At 49.3% G+C, this 17,642-nt stretch overlaps 1 long non-coding RNA gene across 1 annotated transcript in view; it reads left to right on the top strand.

The window, feature by feature from the left end:
- Positions 1 to 17,642, top strand: part of LOC149355089 (uncharacterized) — a 111,995-nt gene that overhangs the window by 16,495 nt on the left and 77,858 nt on the right. The window contains exon 2 of the long non-coding RNA XR_016289693.1: positions 9,006 to 9,077. This is a non-coding gene — a long non-coding RNA (uncharacterized LOC149355089). The remainder of the gene's footprint in view (positions 1 to 9,005; positions 9,078 to 17,642) is intronic.

The following is a 17,642-nucleotide window of genomic DNA, read 5'->3' as shown; positions in this document are numbered from 1 at the left end:
ATACATACATACATACATGAGAGAAGCCAACAGCCACCGAAACCAAGGGGCACAGGGGATTTTTAATTTATTTATTTATTTTGTGGTGTTGATCAATTTATATTACTGAATATGTTATCGCTTAAAGCTAATTGATTAGAAAAGCGGAAGAAAAAACAACCACATGCCGCCGGTGGGATCCGAACCCACGACCTCCGAATTACGCGTCCGGTGCTCTACCGCTGAGCCAAGGCGACGGCTGTCAAACCTGCTTTCGGGGGTATTTATGTTTACAAATAACCTAACCTTGGGAGTGTTCACCAGCACCACCCACGTTCTTAAGCGGTGGACGTAACACGTCTTGAGTTACCGCTGATGTGACGTAGAGCGTCATCGAACGGCGACGGTGGAAGCTCTGTGAGAACCCTCTTATGCTTCCTAAGGCATCAAGGCTGCCAGGACCGAGGCCCTCGTTAAGCAATTAAGCAGACGAGGAAAGGGGAATGAGGGGCTCGTTATAAATATGAGAGAAGCCAACAGCCACAGAAACCAAGGGGCACAGGGTATTTTTAATTAATTTATTTATTTTGTGGTGTTGATCAATTTCTATTACTGAATATGTTATCGCTTAAAGCTAATTGATTAGAAAGCAGAAGAAAAAACAACCACATGCCACCGGTGGGATCCGAACCCACGACCTCCGAATTACTCGTCCGGTGCTACCGGACGCTTCTCTCATGTTTATAACGAGCCCCTCATTCCCCTTTCCTTCTCTGCTTAATCCTTTCCTTGTCTGCAGTGAACCACATTTTAATTTCATGTATAAAGCTAGAAGAACTAAGAAAGAAATATTTTACATTTTACAGGGAAAGCATCCCATTACACCCCATGTTACTTTTAGGTGATCGAGCACTGGTTGACATCTCATGTATTTTTAGGTTTCTCAAGGAAGCCAGCATTTTAAACAAACTCTAAGTATAGAAAGCTTCACCTTTAACAAAAACTCTAACCTTGTGTTTGGCGCATCATAGCCTCAGTTGCTTTTGCGCCATTAAAATCAATATGACTAACTAACTTATCTGCTTAATTGTTTAACGAGGGCCTCGGTTCTGGCAGCCTTGATGCCTTAGGAAGCATAAGAGGGTTCTCACACAGCTTCCACCCTCGCCGTTCGATGACGTTCTACGTCACATCAGCTGTAACTCAAGACATGCTACGTCCGCCGCTTAAGAACGTGGGTGGCGCTGGTGAACACTCCCAAGGTTAGGTTATTTGTAAACATAAATACCCCCGAAAGCAGAAGGTTTGACAGCCGTCGCCGTGGCTCAGCGGTAGAGCACCGGACGCGTAATTTGGAGGTCGTGGGTTCGGATCCCACCGGCGGCATGTGGTTGTTTTTCTTCTGCTTTTCTAATCAATTAGCTTTAAGCGATACCATATTCAGTAATATAAATTGATGAACACCACAAAATAAATAAATAAATTAAAAATCCCCTGTGCCCCTTGGTTTCTGTGGCTGTTGGCTTCTCTCATATGTATAACGAGCCCCTCATTCCCCTTTCCTCGTGTGTGTGTGTGTGTGTGTGTGTGTATATATATATATATATATATATATATATATATATATATATATATATATATATATATATACTCACTCTCAAGGTTAGGTTACTTGTAAACATAAATACCCCCGAAAGCAGAAGAATTGACAGCCGTCGCCGTAGCTCAGAGGTAGAGCACCGGACGCGTAATTCGGAGGTCGTGGGTTCGGATCTGTAAGGAGATAGCGCCACCCAGCGGCGTTCGTGAGGAGAAGAAGACAAAGCACGAGGAGCGCGTGCGGAGGGGAACGCGGGGCAGGTCGAAGAGGATTACGTGGCAGAGAAGAGAAGAGCGCGGTGGACGACGGACGTGGACGAGTTCTGCTGGCTCCCCGAGTTACGGGCTTGGGCCTCAGCCGCAGACGTCCGGGCCACCAGACCTGGACATCCATCGTCGAGAGCCTCAACCACCAGGCCCAGGCGCCACTCTTCTCCGTCCATCCGTCAGCTGCTCCACACAGGCCGCTTCTGGCGCCTACGTGACTTTTCCGGGATACCAGACCTGGAAACCGTGCCGGGAGCCCACAGACGCCGACGCTGCGGTAGCGTCGCATCAACATCGGAACGCCAAGAGACTCCTTGACTGCCCGACACCCAGCCAGTCCTCTCCGCTCGTTGCTCAAATAAGACAAGTAGTGTGAACTTTCCGCTTTGATTTTCTTTTCCCTGTATTGTCCGTAAGCACTTTGTTCTGTTCCACCGTGTGTTTCTTTCCCGTGCGTTGCCGCCCTGCTCTCTTGTTCCTTTCCTTTTTTCTCGCTCGTATTGAAATTGGTTTCCTTTCCGATAAAAGCCGCCTCGTTTATTGTTTGTACTTTTGTGTTTATTTAAAATAAGACCTGCAATCTCTCACAGATCCTCACAAATTTGGCGTCCACTACGACAGGACAGGACGAGGTCGGTTTTTATCTATTCGCCTGTTGTGTTAATTTAGGAACAATATGAGTGCTTCAGATTTGGTTGCTTTGGGCGAGCGCATGGGCTTGTGCGGCGCGGAGTTACGAGCGTGGGTGGAGGACGAGCTTCGTAAGGCACGGGAAGAGAGAGCCGCTGAGCGTGAAGCTGCGAAGCAGAAATTGGAATTAGAGGCACGGAATTTAGAGGCTGAGCGTGAAGCTGCTAAGCAGAAATTGGAATTAGAGGCACGGAATTTAGAGGCTGAGCGTGAAGCTGCGAAGCAAAAATTGGATTTAGAGGCACGGAATCTAGAGACGGAGCGAGAGGCTGCGAAGGAACGCTTGGAGTTAGAGGCGCGGAACTTGCAGCTACAAATAAGGCTCATGGAGGGTGGCGCAAATCCTCCGAGTGACCGTGGAGAGCGTAGCGTCTCATCGACCAGCTCCATTAACCCACACAGCCTCATACCACAGTTCAATGAAGCGCGGGATGACCTCGATGCCTACTTAAAGAGGTTTGAGCATGTGGCCACGGGGCAGGGTTGGCCAAAAGAAAAGTGGGCAACGGCGTTGAGCTTGTGCCTTGGCGGCGAGGCACTTAGGGTCTTCGGTCGGCTCTCGCCTGAGGATTCCGTGGATTATGACAAAGCGAAGCTTGCCTTGCTTCAGAGGTTTAGGTTCACCGCGGAAGGGTACAGAGAGAAGTTTCGCCAGAGCAAGCCCCAGGATGGAGAAACGGCCTCGCAATATGCTGCCAGGTTGTTTAGTTTCTTTGACCGTTGGGTCGAGATGCGGGGAGAAGGCCGCACTTTTGAGGTAGTTCGTGAGATGGTCGTGAGCGAACAATTCCTTAACAACTGTCATTCCCGTTTAGCCCTTTTCTTACGTGAGCGGGAGGGCAAGACAGTTTCTAAGCTGGCGGAGGCTGCCGATCATTTTCTCGAGGCACAGCGGCAAAATAACTTGTTGTTTTTTAAAGAGGAGGGTGAGCACACGATAGTTAAAGCCAAGGACGAGGTTTCACGTTCACAATCCCGCCTTCGATGTTTTCTTTGCGAGAAGACTGGGCACAAGGCGTCGGATTGTCGGACAAAACCGAAGCAATTGTATTGCACCTGGTGCCGCGAGGTAGGACATGATGCCCAGTCGTGCAAAGCTAAGAGACCAGGAGACCGTGAGGAGTCCTCCTGTTGCATGACACCTCGATACTCACATCCCGATAACCCTGCAGAGGAAACGCGCGTAGAGGGCCAGTTGGGGGAGATGGTCTGTCCTTCCAACCCGGTGGAAACTGCTATGCCCGTGGCGCACGGTGAGGTGTTCGGCCAGCATGGTTCGGTATTACGGGATACGGGCAGCACCGGTATTGTTGTGCGTGAGTCTCTTGTACCGCCAGCGGCACTAACAGGGAAAAAGGCTACATTATTCTTGGCCAATGGGACCCGTGTAGAAGTTCCGGAAGCGGAGGTGGTGATTTCTTCTCCATACTTCTCGGGTAAGGCCATCGCGCGCTGCTTGTCTACACCCTTATACGACATTATAATAGGCAATGTCCCCGGGGCTAAACCTCCATTCCCGGTTGACCCGCCAGTTCTCACTGATCAGGCAGTTTCCCTTGCCATGACGGGTGCGGTCGATGTTCCTTCCCTTATGGTGACAGCAAAGGTTTCAGAAAGTAGTAAAAGCCCCACTCTGAACACACACCACTTGTCACGGCCGGAGTTTCGCCTCAAACAGGAAGAAGACCCGACCTTAGATGTGTGTCGCAGGAAGTTGGGGCAAAAATTTCATGGCAAGGGACAGACCGCCCACTCCTTTGATACAGATGACGGGGTTCTTTTCCGGTCGTACCAAGTGTGTCCCGGCCAAGTCGTTGAGCAAGCGGTGGTACCGAAGGGCTTACGCACGCAAGTTCTTAAGTTGGCACATAAGAGTGCATTATCCGGCCATCATGGAATACGGCAAACAATAGCTAGGGTGCTCAATGAGTTTTACTGGCCCGGTGTACAGGCTGACATTAAGAGTTATGTCAGATCGTGTGATATGTGTCAGCAAACTGTGTTGAAGGCAAGGGAGAACAGAGTGAATAACATCGTAGGACGGGAACATGTAAAATCATGGTGGAAACCGAGGTCGGTTTGGAGAAAACGGTTTCACAAAGGAAAACGGAAGTACTAGCCGAAAAAGTTCTCGCGACGGTGAAGTGATTTGATGTGAACAATGGAATACGGAAGAATGTAGCCCACACCTGTTCTTGTTGGAATTGTTTTTGTTTATTCATGTTTGTTTTTGGGTGTCGGCTACTTACTTTTTATGCTTTCCGGGTTTCTTCGCCCTCTATGGACGCTTTCCGTTGACTTTCCATGTGCTCTCTGTGCTGTGTGTGCGAAGGTCTGTGAACGCTTCGAACATTGACGACCGTCGTATTGTGTGTGGTGTGTAGTGTGCGCGCTGTGGTGCGGTGTTCTGTGTTGCGATCGTCGAACGCGTCTGGTGTCGCTCTCCTGAAGTTGAGTTCTTTCCCTTGGAAAAAACTTCCGAAGAGGGGGCCTTCTGTAAGGAGATAGCGCCACCCAGCGGCGTTCGTGAGGAGAAGAAGACAAAGCACGAGGAGCGCGTGCGGAGGGGAACGCGGGGCAGGTCGAAGAGGATTACGTGGCAGAGAAGAGAAGAGCGCGGTGGACGACGGACGTGGACGAGTTCTGCTGGCTCCCCGAGTTACGGGCTTGGGCCTCAGCCGCAGACGTCCGGGCCACCAGACCTGGACATCCATCGTCGAGAGCCTCAACCACCAGGCCCAGGCGCCACTCTTCTCCGTCCATCCGTCAGCTGCTCCACACAGGCCGCTTCTGGCGCCTACGTGACTTTTCCGGGATACCAGACCTGGAAACCGTGCCGGGAGCCCACAGACGCCGACGCTGCGGTAGCGTCGCATCAACATCGGAACGCCAAGAGACTCCTTGACTGCCCGACACCCAGCCAGTCCTCTCCGCTCGTTGCTCAAATAAGACAAGTAGTGTGAACTTTCCGCTTTGATTTTCTTTTCCCTGTATTGTCCGTAAGCACTTTGTTCTGTTCCACCGTGTGTTTCTTTCCCGTGCGTTGCCGCCCTGCTCTCTTGTTCCTTTCCTTTTTTCTCGCTCGTATTGAAATTGGTTTCCTTTCCGATAAAAGCCGCCTCGTTTATTGTTTGTACTTTTGTGTTTATTTAAAATAAGACCTGCAATCTCACAGAGTCCTCACAGGATCCCACCGGCGGCATGTGGTTGTTTTTCTTCTGCTTTTCTAATCAATTATCTTTAAGCGATAACATATTCAGTAATATTCTAAATTGATCAACACCACAAAATAAATAAATTAATTAAACAAAAAAAAACCCTGTGCCCCTTGGTTTCTGTGGCTGTTGGCTTCTGTCATATATATATATATATATATATATATATATATATATATATATATATATATATATATATATATATATATATATATATATACATCTGATCAGGTTGTTCATAACACGGGGGCCAGGTGGGCGGCTTTCCATAAAGCCGTATTCAGACAAACCATCACACAACGGTTGAATGCAGGAAATGGTCACTATAAGTGCTATCGCACTAAAAAGCGCTCGGTGCATTTTGACCTAGTAATACTAAATCAGACAGTTGCAGTTGTGTTGGTTTCTTAGTACATCGACGAATGTAGTGTTTATTTGTGCCATTTTAATCTCTGTCGCTCTGTCGAATAAGGTACGCAGGCAAAATATTCATCAGCTACTTTCAGTTCTATTACACACAGCCACAGTTTGCTTCGCTGTTAGTGTCACGATGCCTTCTATGCAGCTTTGCGTAAATTTTTCCCCTCGTCACTCTTTTCTTGGACAATCTTCAGTCGCCCTTTTTAGTCCGTATGGTGCTCAAATATCGAAGCAATTACGAATCTCTTCCTTCAGCTCATTATGTGAAACGCGGCTGGAAAAGGCGTAAATATCTATGACCCGTGGTCAGGCATTGGTGTATTCGTATTTGCGGAATCAGAATCTTGTCATGATAATCAAGTTTTACTCCTTCAAAATGTATTGTAAAATGATAACAACGATGAGTTAAACCCGACAACAGGCTCGTTTTCAAAATAAAGAACAGATAAATATAACAACACTTCGAACTTGTCTCATCATTAAGGTTGCGAATTTTATAGCACCGCAAATCTCTGCCAAAACATTGGCTTGCCCGTAGATTCTATCGTCTCACCTACCGAGGAGTAATTACCCTAGCAGACAGTCATTGACGCAGTCATTTTCATCGCAAATATCTCTAGTTTATTACGCAATACGTAATAACACTTTATTACGCAATACGAAGCATGCCGCCTATTACTAGATGCAACTTTTATGAACTTCACGCAAGATCACGGCCGGGATCTTCCTTTCGCTTTACTTTTTCATGTCGGTGGTCGGTTACACTCCTTCGGGATACGGCATAATGCTTCGTGAATAGCAGTGTCGCCTCACTTCTCACTGACGCAAGAGCATGCGGCACCGCTGTCGATTTCGCAAAGGCCCAAATCGCCTGTGCATTTCACTCTTGCACAATGAAGCGATTTGCAACTATAGGCACAAGGAAGCTCACAGCACTATAACCTGCAATACTCGCGACCACAAAGGGCGACTAGGTGCTTCCCGCAATCACGAACAGTGCAGCCGCCGCTCTGTTCTAGGAGAGGTCTTCCTGAAATCGTTTTGAAATGCACGACTGCTTCACCGCAGTCATCGGCGACCAGGCCAGCACAGGTCTAGGTCATCATGACTACGGCTGAGCCGCAAGGCCGTACTGGCGCGAGAGCAAAGCGCACCTAAAGGGCCGAGAGTAGGTGGTGGTGGCGTGACACTTTTATTAACAGCATTTATGGTAGGCGTTCAATAGGTCCTAGGCCAAGGTGACGAGGGCGTGTTGCAATTTCAGATTCAGGGAGGCAAGCCAGATGGGCCACGATGGGGGTGGGGGGAAAGGATAGGCAGGGGACTGGAAGGCTACGTGGCACTGTGTAAGGCACTGTTCTATGTCTGCATATCTTTGTGGACAGTTTCGGCACTGAGGTGTGGAAGTGTACCGGTACAGATAAAGTTTGGCTGGTGTACGTAGGAGATTAAACTGTATTCGGCGAAGAATGCGAGCTTCATGGATCGATAAGGATGGGTGTGGTGGTGGTCAATCAGCTAAGTCGAATTTTTGCTGCGTGTAGTATTCATCGACAGTGTGTCTGCAAGCCCTGACCGCCTGCTCCGTCGGCGGGCTTGTCCATGGGATCCCCGGCGCCCGGTATCGCAGGCAAGCTGGTGAGCCAGCTCATTGCCGGGTATGCCCATGGGACCAGGAATCCACCGAAGGGTCACCGGTTGTGGGCTTAATGCTATGAGGGCAGCATCTAAGGCCGATCGGGTAGGGAAAGGGAGGGCTCTTTCATGGAAGTCACGCAGAGCTGCCTGCGAGTCTGTATAGACAACGTATGCGGGGGCTGGGGTTAGGGCGGCAAAGTGTGTGATGGCATCGGCGATCCCGTGTAGGGTGAGAGTGGAGAGGGGGGGGGTGTATGGACCGGTTGTGTGAGTGCTGGTTGTAGAGAGGCAAGGGTGGAGGAAGAAGGCTGCTGTGGAGCCCGCGGTTTTTCCGTGCGACAGGCGTCTGTGTAGGCCACCGCCGCAGCGTCCAAGGGTGGCTTGTGGTTGTATGCGCATGCTTAGCGGCGGCCTGCGAGAGTAGAAGACGCTGCCAATTCTATCCATGAGTCCAAATACGCTTGTCATCCCTTGCTTTCCGCCGCCCAACAGTTCCTTTGTTCTGTTTTCTCCCCCCCCCCCCCCCCCTTCAGCTCTTTCTTGGCAAAGGCTTTGCGTTCGCACTTAGTATCCAGTTCGCAGGGGCAGTAGGGGGGGGGGGGGGGGTCGCAGTCATCGTTCATGGAGATGTAGAGGGCGACTACCCGCTTAATGGATGAAAAATTGAGACCCAATTTGACATAATTTTTGTGCTCGGAAGTTTATTATGCAATACCACAGACAGCGCTCCCGAGCATAAATGCCGGCGGCGACCGTCCGACGTTGTCTAGAAAAATCCTGGTTGGCTGGCGGGCAGTGAGGCCCCCCAATGACGTTACCAGAGTCGAGAATGGCCATTGGCTGGAGGGAAGTTACACCACCAGATAGGATGTGACGTCACCATATGAGGTTTTTCTCTGAGGAGCGTCCACCTGCGAACTGCCATGGTTGACAGGTGGTACGGGGGAAGATTTCGTGAGGAGCAACCTCGGTCTCACAAGCTACTCCAGTCACTTCTGGCAAAGGCTTCAAAAGTTTCAATTGCTATCGCACTGCCGACACATGATAGAGTTAGGTGTACCTGTGTGATTTTTTGGCATTGATAAATGTCACAGTGTGAGGTAAGTTTAACTTCCCGGAGCATTTGCCTCCATCCAGGCTATTCAGCTTCAATTGTTAGCACTCGCTTACTCCGTGCGGCCGCCCGTTCTCCGACAGGGTGAAGAGAAGACGCAAACCACTAAGAAGGACACCCCAGGCCACAGAGTAAAGGCGACCACACCGTCTGAGGTGAGAAATTTTGTACGAAAAATCAATATCTGCTTTACTTGTTTCGATGAGAAATGCTCAAGAAATGCATGGTGTGGCCAGCGCTTAACCCTCTCTTCCCAAACGCACCATCCAAAAGTGTGCCCTGCTCCGCTATCATTTAATGTTCTAGAAAACGCTAGCCGCCGCTTGCTGCACCAAAGACGTTAGTGTTCTGGCTCTTGGCCAAGCAAGGGAGGGTTCACAATTACGAACAAAACAATGAAAGGCGAACCGCACAAGATCCGTTGGCTGCCATCGCTTTCGCTAAAAGATATCTTCAGCTCTGCACTTGTCCCTATTGAAGCTCGCTGGGTCCGCTGGATTCGACACAGGGGCGTGAGGCAACCGCACGGCACTTGAACTTGGGGAAGTAGGGCGCCCCAAGGAGTCGTCATGCCGAGAGACTTTGCTCCTGTCTACTGATACCTGTTTCGTTCAGAGCGGCAGGGAACAATCACGGATCCTAATGATTTCCGTACAAGATTGTCTTCAGCATTACACCACAGAAGTTTTTTACTGCCTATAAGCTATAGCCAGTGGTGTCGGCTGCAAAGTTAAATTTCGTTCAGAACAAACTAATAAAGTTCAATTTACTCAGAACAACAATACGTGCTTCAAAGTTTACTACACAAATACTCTGTTGCTGTGTGGAAAATTTCTTCTCTCCAGCGGTGCGCTTAACACCTTTTCTGCTGTGGTGTTCGCGCTTTGCACAGCGTCAGGTGCTATAAACCCCCTCCCCCCGGAGATATTACGTCGTCCGCGTGAAACGACGTCATAAAATCAATAAGCAAGGTCACGTGATCTGTTGTCATTGGTAACCTGACCAAATTATCAAATTACCTGTGGGCCACATAAACCATTTAATCGTGGCTGCTGTAGCAAACAAAACTGGCTGCTTAACAACTCGACACAACGTCTTTTAACATTCTCTTCCATGTACAGGGTCAGTCGCACTTAGAGGGAACAGGGTTCCGCGTGGCCACGTACCTGCGGAGTGCCATTGCATCTAACCCGTTCAAGAATCAATGCACAGTGGCGCACAAGAAGAGAGACCTCTACGTGGTGCTTCGTGTCATCTGCCCCTTTGCGCGGGTTTGCTACTGGCTTGGTTGCAACGATGCTCCGCGTGTGCGCAGCCAAGCAGAGCAGTGTTCAAGCTTAGTGTAATAGAACCTGTACTTCTTACGCGCATAGCCAACGCGAAGACATTTCACGTTAAGTGAACGGCACTTAATTTTTTTTTCTTCGGACAGTAACCACGTCCCTTACCAACGGCTTTAGATGGCTTACCACAGGAAGATTGGTGACCTTTCCTTCATTTAAATAGTCAAAGAGTTTGTCGACATTTTTTTTTCTGTCACAGTTCTAAATTTTCACCTGTTATTCTTACGAAGGTGAAACAGATCCTGCTCATGCATTACATGGCTTACGGCCCTTGACTGACGGCATAAACGAACGCCTAAAGGGCTCGAATTAGCTTCTTGCCTCCAACGGGGCTGACACTAGCGGTGTAATCGCAAAAAAAAAATGACGAGGAAAAGCTCCAGGCTAGGGTGTGCAAAAATAAATGTGGCATCAGCCAGCTTGAAACTACATTTTGTAACAGTTGTTACACTGAAAAGGAACTGCAGCGGCTGAACGAGGGCACCGAGAGCTCGAATCGGTGACAATGCGATGCTTGGCTACCGGCGTACGTCCGACCTTGGAACTCGCCGCGAAGCAATCTTTAAAATCAAGTAGCAGTAACGACAGAAGGTTCTTCTGATGAGGTGACAACCCCGGGTTGATCTTAACCTTCTGAAGGGCGTTACGTGGTGCGGCATCGTCGCGAAGATTCATCTCTACGGGGCACAGATTGGCAACCTATCCACGTCGTGGAGGAAGGCGACGGCCGTTCCCTTGGCGAGGTGCTGAATTTCATTGGTGAAATTTGTCAAGAAAACTGTCGCACAGCCGTCATTCAGTTCGACAAGACCGCGCGCGATAGCCACTCCCTTCTCGAGCAACAGCAAAGGGTGACTGTCCGCAATACCTTCGTAGTCGTGAAACGAGTCGTTCCTCACTAACACCTGCACACTGGACCGTGGTGGCAGCATTACGTCGTCTTCGACTATACGCAGAGCGTTGACTCCTGGGCCTTCTGTGTCACTGTGCACCGCGGCTTGCTTCGTCGAAAATGTGACTCGCGCCTCGTGTAGGTCGATCACAGCACCGTTTGCCTGTAGAAAGTCGAGGCCCAGGATCAAATTTCTCGAACACTCGTGCAAGACGACGAATTCGTCCACGTAGACGAAACCGCGGATGCCGACTCGGGCTGTGCACCTTCCGGCCGGGCTAATGAGGTGACCTCCAGCCGTGCGAATGCTAGGGCCCAACCACGGTGTCAAAACTTTGCTCAATTCCTGGGCGAGGGCGTGGCTCATCACTGAATAGTCTGCACCAGTATCAAGTAAAGCGATCGTGTCAGATCCGTCAATTGTCACACACAAATCAGAAGTAGCGCGTCGGATGCTGTCGCTACCCTGCCCTTGTGAAAAATCAGCGTATCGGTATATCGGCGGCGGAGGATCTTCAGTTTTTCCGACAGCAGCGGCCTTGCCACCGGACAGCGCTGGAATTAGCTTTCCCGACGTGGACTAGGAGAACGCCGCTCAGGATAGCTGGCGTCTCGGCGAGGGCTTGGGGAACGGTAACGCAGCGGTGATGACGACCTAAAATCGTAGCGACCGTATGTCCCAGGCCTCTGACGGGCCGACAGATGAGCTTCAATTTCGAAAGGTCGTTCGCCATTCCGGGGGCAAGGGTCGTCGGGCGCGAAACCACGCAGACCCACTCGGCGGTACGGGCAGGCCCTGTAAAGATGACCCGCCTCACCACATTGGTAGCAAAGGGGCCGCCGGTCCGGTGCACGCCACACATCACACTTCCGTGGCCGCTGATAAGCTGGTCGAGCAGGCACACAGCAAAGACCAGACTGCTGCGCTGCTTGAGTCGCGGTATTCACGTCGTAGCCTGACGCTGGCGCCCGGCAGAGGACAGATGCATAGGCAGGTCTGACCTCAGTCTTTCTAGGGATCTCAGACAGTTGTTGCTGTTGTGCTTCAAGGCGCACCTCGTCCCGGACGACTTCAGACAGCGATGTAACAGACGGTGCGCTGGGAGGCAGCTGGAGGGCTTGTAATTCCTCCCTGACGATCGACCTGATTAGGTCACGTAAAACGGCCGCATCACTCCCTAGCGGCATCGAAGAAACAGCGGGCCCAAGCGTGTTTACATCCCGATTGTATTGCCGGGCACGTTGCAGGACCGTCGTCTCCATGATGGTCGCTTCCGTGAGGAATTCGGCAACAGTACGCGGTGGACTGCGCACAAGACCGGCGAAAAGCTCCTGCTTGACCCCGTGTATGAGGTGGCGAAGCTTCATCTCCTCCGCCATGGATTAGTCAGCACGATTGAAGAGGCGCGTCATGTCCACCACATACACGCGGACGCTTTCGTTAGTCCGCTGGTTACGGGAGTGAAGCGCAGCTTCAGCTTTCTCCCGGCGGTCTGCGTTGGGGAATGTAGCTAGGAGATTTTGGCGAAATGTCTCCCAGGTGGACAGGTTGTTCTCGTGGTTCTCTTACCATGTCCTAGCGGAGTCCTCGAGCGCAAAATACACGTTTATGGAGCTTACGGTCGTAGCTACAGCCGTTTTAGCGGGCGACCCGCTCGAAGGTGTCCAGCCAGTCTTCCGCATCTTCGTACTCGTCGCCGTGAAAAGTTCCGCTCCGTCGGCAACGTACTATATATATATATATATATATATATATATATATATATATATATATATATAAGGGATAACAAAATCTTCAAGGCAACTGATTAAAAATATAATAAGTTGGGGAAGTCACATTGAAAAACTTAACAGATTTATTCAACGTTTCGACCAGGGACTGGTCTTTTTCAAGAATGATCATACAGTGCATGGAAGGGTCTTCTTATAGCAATGAACATGGCACACACAGGGCTTGAAAAAGAAAAATGAGAAAAAATCAAAGGGGAAAGAGGAAGACAGCCAAGACACGAAACCCAAACGCCAAGGTGCGCCAGCAAAGGCGCCGCCGTGAAAGAGGTGAAAGAGGGTGGTGGGCCTGAGCGGGCACGCGACTAGTTAAGGAAAAAAAAAGACCGTAGGGGTGGTTAACAAAAGAAGGCACTGCTATAAGAAGACCCTTCCATGCACTGTATGATCATTCTTGAAAAAGACCAGTCCCTGGTCGAAACGTTGAATAAATCTGTTAAGTTTTTCAATGTGACTTCCCCAACTTATTATATATATATATATATATATATATATATATATATATATATATATATATATATATATATATATATATATATATATATATACATGCATGCTTATAGTAGTTCTGCTGGCGATCATGCTCGTGCAATTGGAAGTAGTTTTCGCGCGGCCCGTTCAACCCCATTCCCACTTTGCGATGGTTTCTTTGTCGAAGTGCCCCTTACTTTATTCATCTTCCACTTTTTGCCTTTACCTCGACCACTGCTTCTTTTCTTGCTTTCAGTATCATTAACGCGATGCTGTACTGTTTCATTACTTGCTTTCTTCTTCGGTTCTTCTGACCTTGGACTTGATCTATTCCGTTTCACTTGACCTTTACTATATGCACGCATGCATATATATATATATATATGCATATATGAACGTGGGTGGCGCTGATGAACCCTCTCAAGGTTAGGTTACTTGTAAACATAAATACCCCCGAAAGCAGAAGAATTGACAGCCGTCGCCGTAGCTCAGAGGTAGAGCACCGGACGCGTAATTCGGAGGTCGTGGGTTCGGATCCCACCGGCGGCATGTGGTTGTTTTTTCTACTGCTTTTTTTTCTTCTGCTTTTCTAATCAATTATCTTTAAGCGATAACATATTCAGTAATATTCTAAATTGATCAACACCACAAAATAAATAAATAAATTTTAAAAAAAATCCCCTGTGCCCCTTGGTTTCTGTGGCTGTTGGCTTCTGTCATATATATATATATATATATATATATATATATATATATATATATATATATATATATATATATATATATATATATATGAGAGAAGGCACCAGCCACAGAAACCAAGGGGAACAGGGGATTTTTAATTAATTTATTTATTTTGTGGTGCTGACCAATTTATATTACTGAATATGTTATCGCTTAAAGCTAATTGATCAGAAAAGCAGAAGAAAAACAACCACATGCCGCCGGTGGGATCCGAACCCACGACCTCCGAATTACGCGTCCGGTGCTCTACCGCTGAGCTACGGCGACAGCTGTCAAACCTTCTGCTTTCGGGGGCATTTATGTTTACAAATAACCTAACCTTGGGAGTGTTCACCAGCGCCACCCACGTTCTTAAGCGGCGGACGTAGCATGTCCCGAGTTACCGCTATATATATATATATATATATATATATGTGTGTGTGTGTGTGTGTGTGTGTGTGTGTGTGTGCGTGTGTGTGTGTGTGTGTGTGTGTTTGTGCTGTTTAGTCAATTATCTCTAAGCGATAACATATTCAGTAATATTCTCCATTGATCAACACCCCAAAATAAATAAATAAATATTAATAAAATCCCCTGTCTTCCTTGGTTTGTGTGACGGCTCTTTTCGACGTTTTGCCGTTTTTTAGCGTGAAAGCACTATTCCGATGAGTCGACCCGAGCAAGATGTTGGGTTGTTTGCATGCTTGCGATGTTTCTGGTTTTCTACCAAGTGAAATAAATAAATAAAAAGAAATGAAACAAGCATCCACGGCTGGGAGTGGAATTCCGCGGCGGCGCGAACAGGTCAGCTTCGCAGGCCGCTGCGCGAGAGCACTAGGCTATCGCTACCTTTTTTATTATTAATATAGGCTATCGCCACAGCCTCGAGTCAAACTGCAACACACTCTTCTGGTCTGCATTGCGCACTGTGTTCTATATCCACTAATACGGCTATGAGTCTCATATTCGCGCTTTGAGCTACGTGGCAGTGGTGACACAGAGATGTGTGCTGCATGCGTTGGCGCAGGCAACGTCGCGGCGGAAAAAGGCACTATAGCCATACGCGACGGCTTTAATTGACAGTATTGTTGCAGAAACGCGGCTCTGGAGCAGAGGCCGCCGGCGCATATTAGGTGAATTGGCATTGAGAATGAAAAAGTTGGAGTCGCCCATAACTGGCCCCCAGGGACAGTGGAAACCTCAATAGCACTTTTATGTACAGCCGCCGCGGTGGCTCAGCGGTTATGGTGCTCGGCTGCTGACCCGAAAGACGCGGGTTCGATCCCGGCCGCGGCGGCTGGAATTTCTTTGGAGGAGAAATTCTAGAGGCCCGTGTACTGTGCGATGTCAGTGCACGCTAAAGAACCCCAGGTGGTCGAAATTTCCGGAGCCCTCCACTACGGCGTCTCTCATAGCCTTAGTCGCTTTGGGACGTTAAACCCCATAAACCAAACCAAACCACTTTTATGTACGTGGCGGTGGTCTCGATGTGCGAAAAACTGCACTTTCACACAATATTTTGTGCATAGCAATGCTAAACGACCAGCGATCTTTTTTTCTCTGCTCGCTTTTTCGTGTCTTGTTGCTGCCATCACTTAAGTTCCACAGTCTGATATCTATGGCACTTGCGCTCATCAAACGGACTCTGAGCTATCCGTGCCATTTAACCACAACTGCGGCGCGTAGCGCGTTTCTCTGCTCTCGCTGCGCCGGTCGGGGCGCGGAACAGAACACCGCGGGGCACCTTGGCCACCGAGAGAAGCCCCTTTCACATGATGCGATTTTGCAGCGTAAGCTACACTACGCTGATTGGAAGGAGTTTCGCGTTCCCTCTGCGCCGACCATACTGCGCATGCGCGGCAGCCGCGTGACGTCACGAGAGGCGCATCTACGTCGCCCTCGCCGCCGCCGGTGCGCGCGCTTCTCTCCGACGCTCCGCCGGTCGGCGCATTCCAGAGGCGTGACGTCACAGTCTCGGCAGACGCGCCGGAGCCGCGTGCGCCCGCCGCTGCGTTTACGACTGCCGGGCGCTACTGCGCATACACGAGGAGGGCGCACCGTGGGTATGTAATGCGCGGGACATGGGGTTGCTGCAGTGCGCTCTACATGGTGATTAAAGAGAGTCGAGTCGCTGCCAGTCGGTGGAGAAAACTGGAAAACCTCAATTCCTCAGACCCCAAGGTTTGCGCTTGGCAGATTAGCCGCTTACGCGACGTATATCCTGGCATAGCGGAACTAAGCCACTGCCAATTTTTGCCGCAGTGCAGTGCGACTTTAAACGTTCTGCGACAGAAACGAGCGTCGGTCTCGTCGCATGCACTCTGCGACGAACTTCCAACAAGTTGGTCCCAATGACGCGCAGTCGGTGCGATCGCTGCTTGCCCAGCTAGTTTGCGGCTGGTTGCTCGTAGTCCCGTATCTGGCAACAAGCGCAAAAAAAAAACCTAAAACGATTTATCGAACATGAAATGCATGTCGGCTGAATAGAATCAAAATAATTATAAAGTCAACACAAAATAAATGTTTGACATTCTTATTCGTCAAAGCGTTTCCTGCCAAAGAAAAGGCGCTAGCGCAGCACCGACTGAAATGGCTAGCACATGAAATAGTGGCTGTAATAGGCGTCACAAACCCAAAGCGACTGAGCCTTATTTATTGAGCAAATTGCACCATGTGAAACCGCCTCGATGCCAACTGACAAACGTCGCCGGGCCAGGGGTAGGAAACTCCGTTTTCGGTTTCAACTATACTGCATTGCGCCTGGCTACTGGAGATGAAATGACGCTTAAAAGTGAACGATTCCTGCCCACGTACGAAGCACGATAAGGCGGCGGCCATGGCCGATAGTCGGAGTGACCGCAATATGCAGCTGCTCTATTATCGACGGCGGTGGTTCGAATCACGCTCGGGGATGAAGTTTTTTCCGTCTGGATACCGTTGGCATGACGACGACACGACGCTGTATAGTTGGCTTCCCTCCGACCGCTATGGGAGGAATTGGCGCTGGCGTCTATATTTGCTGGAAAATGGTGTATATGGAAGTTTCCTACAATGGCTGAGCCCTCACCACGGGCGCGGGACCTTCGAATTGGGCGAGAAATGGCAAAAGTTAATTGAGCCACACCACCGTCGGAAATCGCGTTTTTGAAACTCTAAAAACTGATATGGCTATTACCAACAGCCAGTTACGAATATCTCATTACAAACAGGCGCCCAAATATGCTAGTTGAAACTTGACTATTAGATTCACTGGTTTTCTGGTTGTAGCCATCAACAGAATTACTATGTCGGAAAGCTACTGTTGCATGAAAAGGCCTTTTTAAAAAATTAGTGGCGGTCTTTCCTGAAACGCCTCCTATGTAGGACACACATATAAGTCGACCTCGGGATAACACGCCATGAAAGGAAAGCACCGTTCACGTCTTGATGCTGCTGGGTATAATTACTGTTGATTCACACTCACTTTGACGGTATTCTGGATCTCGCCATCTTAGGCGCGGGTA

Source organism: Amblyomma mixtum, chromosome 3 (assembly GCF_055824585.1).
Source record: "Amblyomma mixtum isolate Tamu chromosome 3, ASM5582458v1, whole genome shotgun sequence".
NCBI lineage: Eukaryota > Metazoa > Arthropoda > Arachnida > Ixodida > Ixodidae > Amblyomma > Amblyomma mixtum.
This window is presented reverse-complemented; position numbering and strand designations above follow the sequence as displayed.